Source organism: Macrobrachium nipponense, chromosome 41 (genome assembly GCF_015104395.2).
Source record: "Macrobrachium nipponense isolate FS-2020 chromosome 41, ASM1510439v2, whole genome shotgun sequence".
NCBI classification, from domain to species: domain Eukaryota; kingdom Metazoa; phylum Arthropoda; class Malacostraca; order Decapoda; family Palaemonidae; genus Macrobrachium; species Macrobrachium nipponense.
In genome coordinates this window covers 57,797,709-57,805,208 of record NC_061102.1, presented here as the reverse complement: position 1 = coordinate 57,805,208, position 7,500 = coordinate 57,797,709, and the positions used below count along the sequence as shown (strand labels likewise).

Sequence of the window (7,500 nt, the reverse complement as noted above, 5' to 3'; positions counted from 1 at the left end):
CTTAATAAATATGCATTATTACCGTTTACGGATTAGTCAAATCCTCAACATTTACTTATATTTTGAGGAACAGTCAGGAAATCTTTTCTTTTGTCTTATAGTTGCTCTTTTGCTTTTATCAATTTCATGATGAAACCTATTTGAGTTTGCATTCTGTCAAGTTGAACTATAAGGTAAAATTTTGTTACAGATTTCTACTGATTTGTACAAGGCATTATGGATAAGTTCATTACTATTCAGAAACGTAGTGCAACAGAGAAGAGTGAATCTGAAGAGGCTTCAACAAAAAAGTCAAAAGGTCACAGTGCATAGTGCACTGCCATCTCAGATACAGAAAAATAAGGAAGGCATTGCACCAGCTGATTTCTCTATCTCTGCTAGTTCTAAACCTGTTCAACCACGTTTAAAGGAGTATCTTAAGCATAGTGAAGGAAATACCACTGCTCGGTCATTTGTTGGTGTTTGGTTTGATAAATATGATTGGGCTGAGTACTCTCAAAAACGTGATGCAATGTTCTGTTTTGCTTGTAGGCACTTAATTTGCATCACCTTCTTATGGCAATGCAGACGATGCATTTGTAAAGAGTGGCTTTAGACGATGGAACAAGACACAAGGAAAAGATGGGGCGATTGCAAAGCACCTGAGCTCATATATCCGCAATAAAACTGATAAAACATCCATTAAACAGAGTATGACTGAGGGGTATCAGAAGAAAGTCCGGGAAAATCGTCATTACATAAAAAAAACTCTTGGTTAGATTATACTCCTGACACTAATACAAAATATAGCACAAAGAGGTCACAGAGAAGGTGACGATGAAAAAAATACAGGAAATATCCGTAAACTTCTTAGATTCATTGCCAAACATGATCCTGTTACAGCTGAACGTGTCAAAAGTGGTCCAAAAATGAGAAGTACACCAGTTCTGCAATACAAAATGAGATGATTGATACATTTGCATCAATTGTGAGGGAAGAAATAGCTGAAAACATGAAATCCTGCCATTACTTTTCTGTTCAAGCCGATGAAACCAAGGATGTGAGCAAAACTGAGGAATTAGCACTTGTAGTACGATTTTATGATGAAATCTCACACTGTACTCAGGAATGTTTTATTTCATTCACTCCCATGTCTTCATTGGATGCTGCATATACCACAGACATAATATGGAATACTATAGAAAAATAATGCTGAGATTATAAATCTTCTCTTGTTGGCTTGGGATTAGATGGAGCATTAGTCATGAGTGGAGGAATTAGTGGCGTTCAGAAACACATAAAAGAGAAAGCACTTTTTGCTTATTATGTTCATTGTTATGGTCATAAGCTCAATTTGGTTTTGACAATTGTTGCAAAGAATGTACCACAAGCATCTGAATTTTTCAGTATTCTTGAAGAAGTCTATATCTTTGCTAGTAATGCAGTGGTTCATGAGAAGTTCCTTTCTATACAGCGTGAAATGCTTCCTGAAGAACAAGTTCGAGAACTTCAAGATCTCGGTGATACTCGTTGGTGGTGTCGGGCTACCTCCTGTGAAAATGCTTTATTACGTCTGGAATGTATTATAAGACTTTTGAAGGAGACTTCTGCAGATGATACTGGAGCTCGAACTGTATCTGCTAGAGGTTTACTTGATCAGATGGATGCAGAATTTGTTTGTGTATTGCAGTTTTTCTCTGAAATTCTGGAAAAAATAAATTATCTCAGCAGCTGCACGACAAACAGGCAGACCTTGGAAAAGGAGCTAAACTTATTTCTTGTCTTCATGAAGATTTAGCTGATGTAAGAAACTCCAACTTAATTGAGAATTACTCTAATAGGGTTGACGAACTCTGTAAAAAAAATGTGACATTTCACCAACAGTGACAAAAAAACGTTCAAGAAAACCTCGATTTTATCATGCTGGAAACAACTGGCCAGAGAGTTGTGGAGCAAAGTCATGCACAACACGTCACAATCTTGTATGAAGTTCTAGACTGTTTAAATAGTGAATTAGATCGTCGTTTCCCCAAAGATTCATGTGTGATCTTCTGTGGCATTTCAGCTCTCTGTCCTGCAGGACAAACGTTCTTACATGAGGATTACTTGTAGTCATTTGCTTTATCATATTCAGTTAATCAAAGTTATTTAAAACACGAGCTACCTTTAGTTAAGAAATTGCTCCAGAAAGAACCTCAGCCACCTACATCATTGGTGGAGCTTTTGTCATTTATTCATCCATATAAATCTGCCTCTGATTGCTTATACAGGTTACTAATGATAGCTGTAACACTTCCTGTTACTAGTGCTTCTTGTGAAAGTTTTTCCAAAATGAAAATAGTAAAAACATTTCTTGGAAATTCAATGACTAGTGAGAGACTAAATAACACTGCATTATTACCAATTGAAAGTAAACGGGCTGAGAGTATTGACTTAAATAGTTTTGTAGATGAGTTTGACAGCCAACATGATAATTGGAGAATCAAACTGCATTCAACATTTTGAGAATTGTCCCGACATGGTCCATATCTGTTTTGTGTTCAAATTTGTACTATAAAAACTTACCATTCTTTAATAATTGCATATTGTTATGACTTGTATATACTTTTGAATGTCGAAACAAAAGTTTGAGAATTTTCATGATAAGCCTCATATCTGTCTTACTTTGTTCAAATGTACATTATACAAACTTGCCATTCTTTAATAATTGCATATTGTTTGGGATTGTATATAGTTTTGAATGTCAAACCAGCATTTTCAGAATAGTCATGACATGGTCCATATCTGTCTGTTCATTTCTTTAAGTTGTGCAAATGTGTATTACGCAAACTTAACATTCTTTAATAATTTGCATATTGGCTGGGATCGTATATAGTTTTGAATGACAAACTGAACCTTTTCAGAATTGTCATGACATGCCCCATGTATATCTGTTCATTTCATATAGTTACTACCTTTCTTTATTTGGTTCAAATGTGTATTATATTTATACATACTAACCATTCTTTAATGTTTGCGTATTGTTTGGAACTGTATATAGTTTTGAATGTTAAATTTTCATATCATGCAAGTCAGATAAAATAGTCGCCTTTCCCTATGATTCCCACCCAACAATTATCTTTGCCCCAGAGTTGCCCCCCCCCCCCCCCCCCCTTCCCCCCTCCCCCCCCTCCCCCTTACTTTTTGAGGGGTAGAATCGCCACTTCTCCACCCTCACCACCAAACAGAGGAACAGATAACTTGGCAAGCCCCGACTGTGCTTGCTTACTGTCTCTCTCTTTCTCTCTCTCTAGTTTACAATAACAGGTCCAGATGAATGTTGTGATGAGAGAGTGCTATTTTATATTGTTATCCTTGTTGTTGATGCTGATCTTGTAAATATTGGTCTCTTCTCATTCAGTTTGCAGTTACAATGCCTACAGATGTGGACTCAGATTTGTAATCAGATAAGAAAACGACCCAATTGTATATATTCTATCTATCTCAATTTCATATATTTTCACTTCCTTTCTGCAGCTGTGGCGAATGTCAGAAGAGGAGAGGAAGGAGGACAAATAAGTTTATCCGACGAACATATCGATCAGAAAATGTAAGAGTCACCTTTGCCAGTCACGACAGGATCAAAACAAGAAAGGAGTTACTACCTATGGCACATCATTGTTTATGAAGGAAAACTGAAACAAAAACATGAATAAATTTGCTTGCATCATATATACATGTCTCTATATTCAAGTATATGAAGATATACAAAATATGCGTCTGATGTAAAGATCGTACCTACAGTGATTTTACAATGGGCGGCTGAACCCCTTGAGTGGGAAATAAAACAGTGCTCTTTCAGTAGCAAATTTTTCTCATGAGTTTGAACAGATTCTTCTCTTCCCATAGACAGAACTCTACAAATAATAATAATAATAATAATAATAATAATAATAATAATAATAATAATAATAATAATAATAATAATAATAATAATAATATGTGGCGCCGTGGCAGAGTGGGTTAGGTCGTCAATGGACTCGTTAAGCAACATTGGGGCTGGTCAGTCGTTGGATGGGTGACCGCTCTCCTCGGCGTTGATTCCTTGTGAAGGGATCTTTCCCATAATTTCCTCAGTCTACTCAGCTGTAAATGACTACCTATCCCTGATGGGGTAGGGTCCAGCTATGGGTTAAATAGCAAAACTCAGCAATGATGTTAAGAAATGAAGGAATAAACGACAACGACGTAAATGGAACCTCTGGCAACAGAGGAGCTTCGTCCGGCAGCCAGGTATTCAACCCAATTGAAGGGGAAGACGATCAGGTACTTGGAGGTCGTCATCCAGCAACTGACCACCACAACGACAGTAAACCAACAGCCTGAGATTGGAGCTACAGAAGCAAACCAAAGGAAGAAATGGACAAGAGAAGAAAATAAGGAAATATAGAGATGCTACATCAGAAGCAACCCGCGGTAGAGCGGAATATAGAAAGAAGGTTGGTCAACCTCTGGCAATGAGGGAAGGAATAACACCCCCCGCCCAAACAGAGCAGAGGCTGGCAGACCAAGTAAGGAACATAAAGAAAAAGAACTGGCTCTCCCCAACAGACAGAGAGGAGCTGGAAAGGGAAATGTCACACGACAACGAATTACACAAAGAAAAACTGAGAGACGATGCCACAGAAGACGACAGGGATGATGAGGTATCAAACAACGACACACGAAGAAACACCGACGAAGTAACAGAGAGGACAGAATGGGTAGAAAAGATTACACAATGGATGGAGCCAGATACAGAGAGAACAAAGATCCCCTCCATGAAAACCTACAACACCAAGAAATTAAGGGAGAAAACAAGTGAGGTTAATGAAATAATGGGCATAATACACACCACCAGTATCACAGAAACAAATAACTTGGCATATGCAGGAGCAAGATTAGTAGCAGAACTGATGGGGATTCGAACCCGAACTCAACCACCACCAGCACAACCAACCCAACAGAAACCAAAAACAGCAACCTCCTTGGAAACGGCAACTGGAAAAAGGCAAAATCATGTTGATGAAGATCTGACTTGAGTAAACTGAAAGAGATGGCTGAAAAAAGGCTAAGAAGCAAGAAAACAAGGCACATAAGATCCAACGGTACATGAACAGGAATAAGGGATACCAACAGAACAAACTATTCGGAACCAACCAGAAAAGACTATACAGCCAACTAAGAGGGGAAGACAACCACCAAGAAATTCCTGATGCCGAGCCAAGTAAGAGACTCTGGGAAAACATCTGGAGCAATCCGGTATCACACAACAAACATGCAACATGGCTCCAGGAAGTCAAGGAAGAAGAAACAGGGAGAATAAAACAAAAAATTCACAGAGATCACGACAGACACAGTCCAGACACCAACTAAAGAAAATGCCAAAACTGGAAGCCCGAGGTCCAATGAAGTCCATGGATACTGGCTCAAAAACTTCAAGGCCCTACACCCACGATAGCAGAACAACTCCAGCATTGTATCTCAAATCACCATGCACCCAAATGGATGACCACAGGAAGAACATCCTTAGTACAAAAAGACAATAGTAAGGGAAATATAGCCAGTAACTACAGGCCTATCACCTGCCTACCAATAATGTGGAAGTTACTAACAGGTATCATCAGTGAAAGGCTATACAATTACCTAGAGGAGACAAACACATTCCCCCACAAACAGAAATGCTGCAGAAGGAAGTGTAGGGGCACAAAAAGACCAGCTCCTGATAGACAAAATGGTAATGAACAGTAGGAGATGGAAAACCAACCTAAGCATGGCATGGATAGACTATAAGAAAGCCTTCGACATGATACCACACACATGGCTAATAGAATGCCTGAAAATATATGGGGCAGAGGAAAATACCATCAGCTTTCTCAAAAATACAATGCGCAACTGGAATATAATACTTACAAGCTCTGGAATAAGACTAGCTGAGGTTAATATCAGGAGAGGGATCTTCCAGGGCGACTCATTGTCCCCACTACTCTTCGTAGTAGCCATGATTCCCATGACAAAAGTACTACAGAAGATGGATGCCGCATACCAACTCAAGAAAAGAGGCAACAGAATCAAACATCTGATGTTCATGGACGACATCAAGCTGTATGGTAAGAGCATCAAGGAAATAGATACCTTAATCCAGACTAAGGATTGTATCTGGGGACATCAGGATGGAGTTTGGAGTAGAAAAAGTAACGAGAACTGAAGGGATAAAGCTACCAGATGGGAGCAACATCAAACACATAGATGAGACAGGATACAAATACCTGGGAATAATGCAAGGAGGGGATATAAAACACCAAGAGATGGACACGATCAGAAAAGAATATATGTAGAGACTCAAGGCGATACTAAAGTCAAAACTCAACGCCGGAAATATAATAAAAGCCATAAAACACTGGGCAGTGCCAGTAATCAGATACAGCGCAGGAAATGTTTTGTAATGGACGAAGGCAGAACTCCGCAGCATAGATCAGAAAACAGGAAAACATATGACAATACACAAAGCCACTACACCACCCAAGAGCAAATACACAGACAGACTATACATAACATGAAAGGAAGGAGGGAGAGGACTACTAAGTATAAAGTAACTGTGTCAACATCGGAAGAGCACTGGGGCAATATCTGAAAAACCAGTGAAGACGAGTGGCTAAAGAGTGCATAGGAAGAAGGACTAATAAAAGTAGACAAGACCCAGAAATATACAGAGACAGGAGAATGACAGACAGAAAACAGAGGTCTGGCACAAGAAACCAATGCACGGACAATACCATTGAGACAGACTAAAGAACTAGCCAGTGATGACACATGGCAATGGCTACAGAGGGGAGAGCTAAAGAAGGAAACTGAAAGAATGATAACAGCGGCACAAGATCAGGCCCTAAGAACCAGATATGTTAAGAACAATAGACGGAAATAAACGATCTCTCCCATATGTAGGAAGTGCAATACGAAAAATGAAACCATAAACCACATAGCTAGCGAATGCTCGGCACTTGCACAGAACCAGTACAAAAAGAGGCATGATTCAGTGGCAAAAGCCCTCCACTGGAGCTTGTGCAAGAAACATCAGCTACCTTGCAGTAGTAAGGTGGGACTATGGTATCAGAACGGATAGGGTGATACGTGCAAATAGACCAGACGTGACGTTGATTGACAAAGTCAAGAAGAAAGTATCACTCATTGATGTCGCAATACCATGGGACACCAGCAAGTTTGAAGAGGAAAGAAAGGGAAAAAATGGATAAGTATCAAGATCTGAAAATAAGAAATAAGAAGGATATGGGATATGCCAGTGGAAATCATACTCATAATCATAGGAGCACTAGGCACGATCCCAAGATCCCTGAAAAGGAATCTAGAAAAACTAGACGCTGAAGTAGCTCCAGGACTCATGCAGAAGAGTGTGATCCTAGAAACGGTGCGCATAGTAAGAAAAGTGATGGACTCCTAAGGAGGCAGGATGCAACCCAGAACCCCACACTATAAATACCGCCC

The 7,500-nt window shown here is 39.4% G+C and overlaps 2 protein-coding genes across 2 annotated transcripts in view; both read left to right on the top strand.

Moving 5' to 3' along the window:
- The window catches only part of LOC135212399 (uncharacterized), a 23,364-nt gene extending 19,532 nt beyond the window's left edge, over window positions 1-3,832 (top strand). Inside the window, exon 12 of the mRNA XM_064245768.1 lies at window positions 3,496-3,832. The gene's annotated coding sequence lies outside the window, so the exon portion shown is untranslated. The remainder of the gene's footprint in view (window positions 1-3,495) is intronic.
- The window catches only part of LOC135212783 (uncharacterized), a 160,388-nt gene that overhangs the window by 112,840 nt on the left and 40,048 nt on the right, over window positions 1-7,500 (top strand). The gene's annotated exons all lie outside the window — the stretch shown is intronic.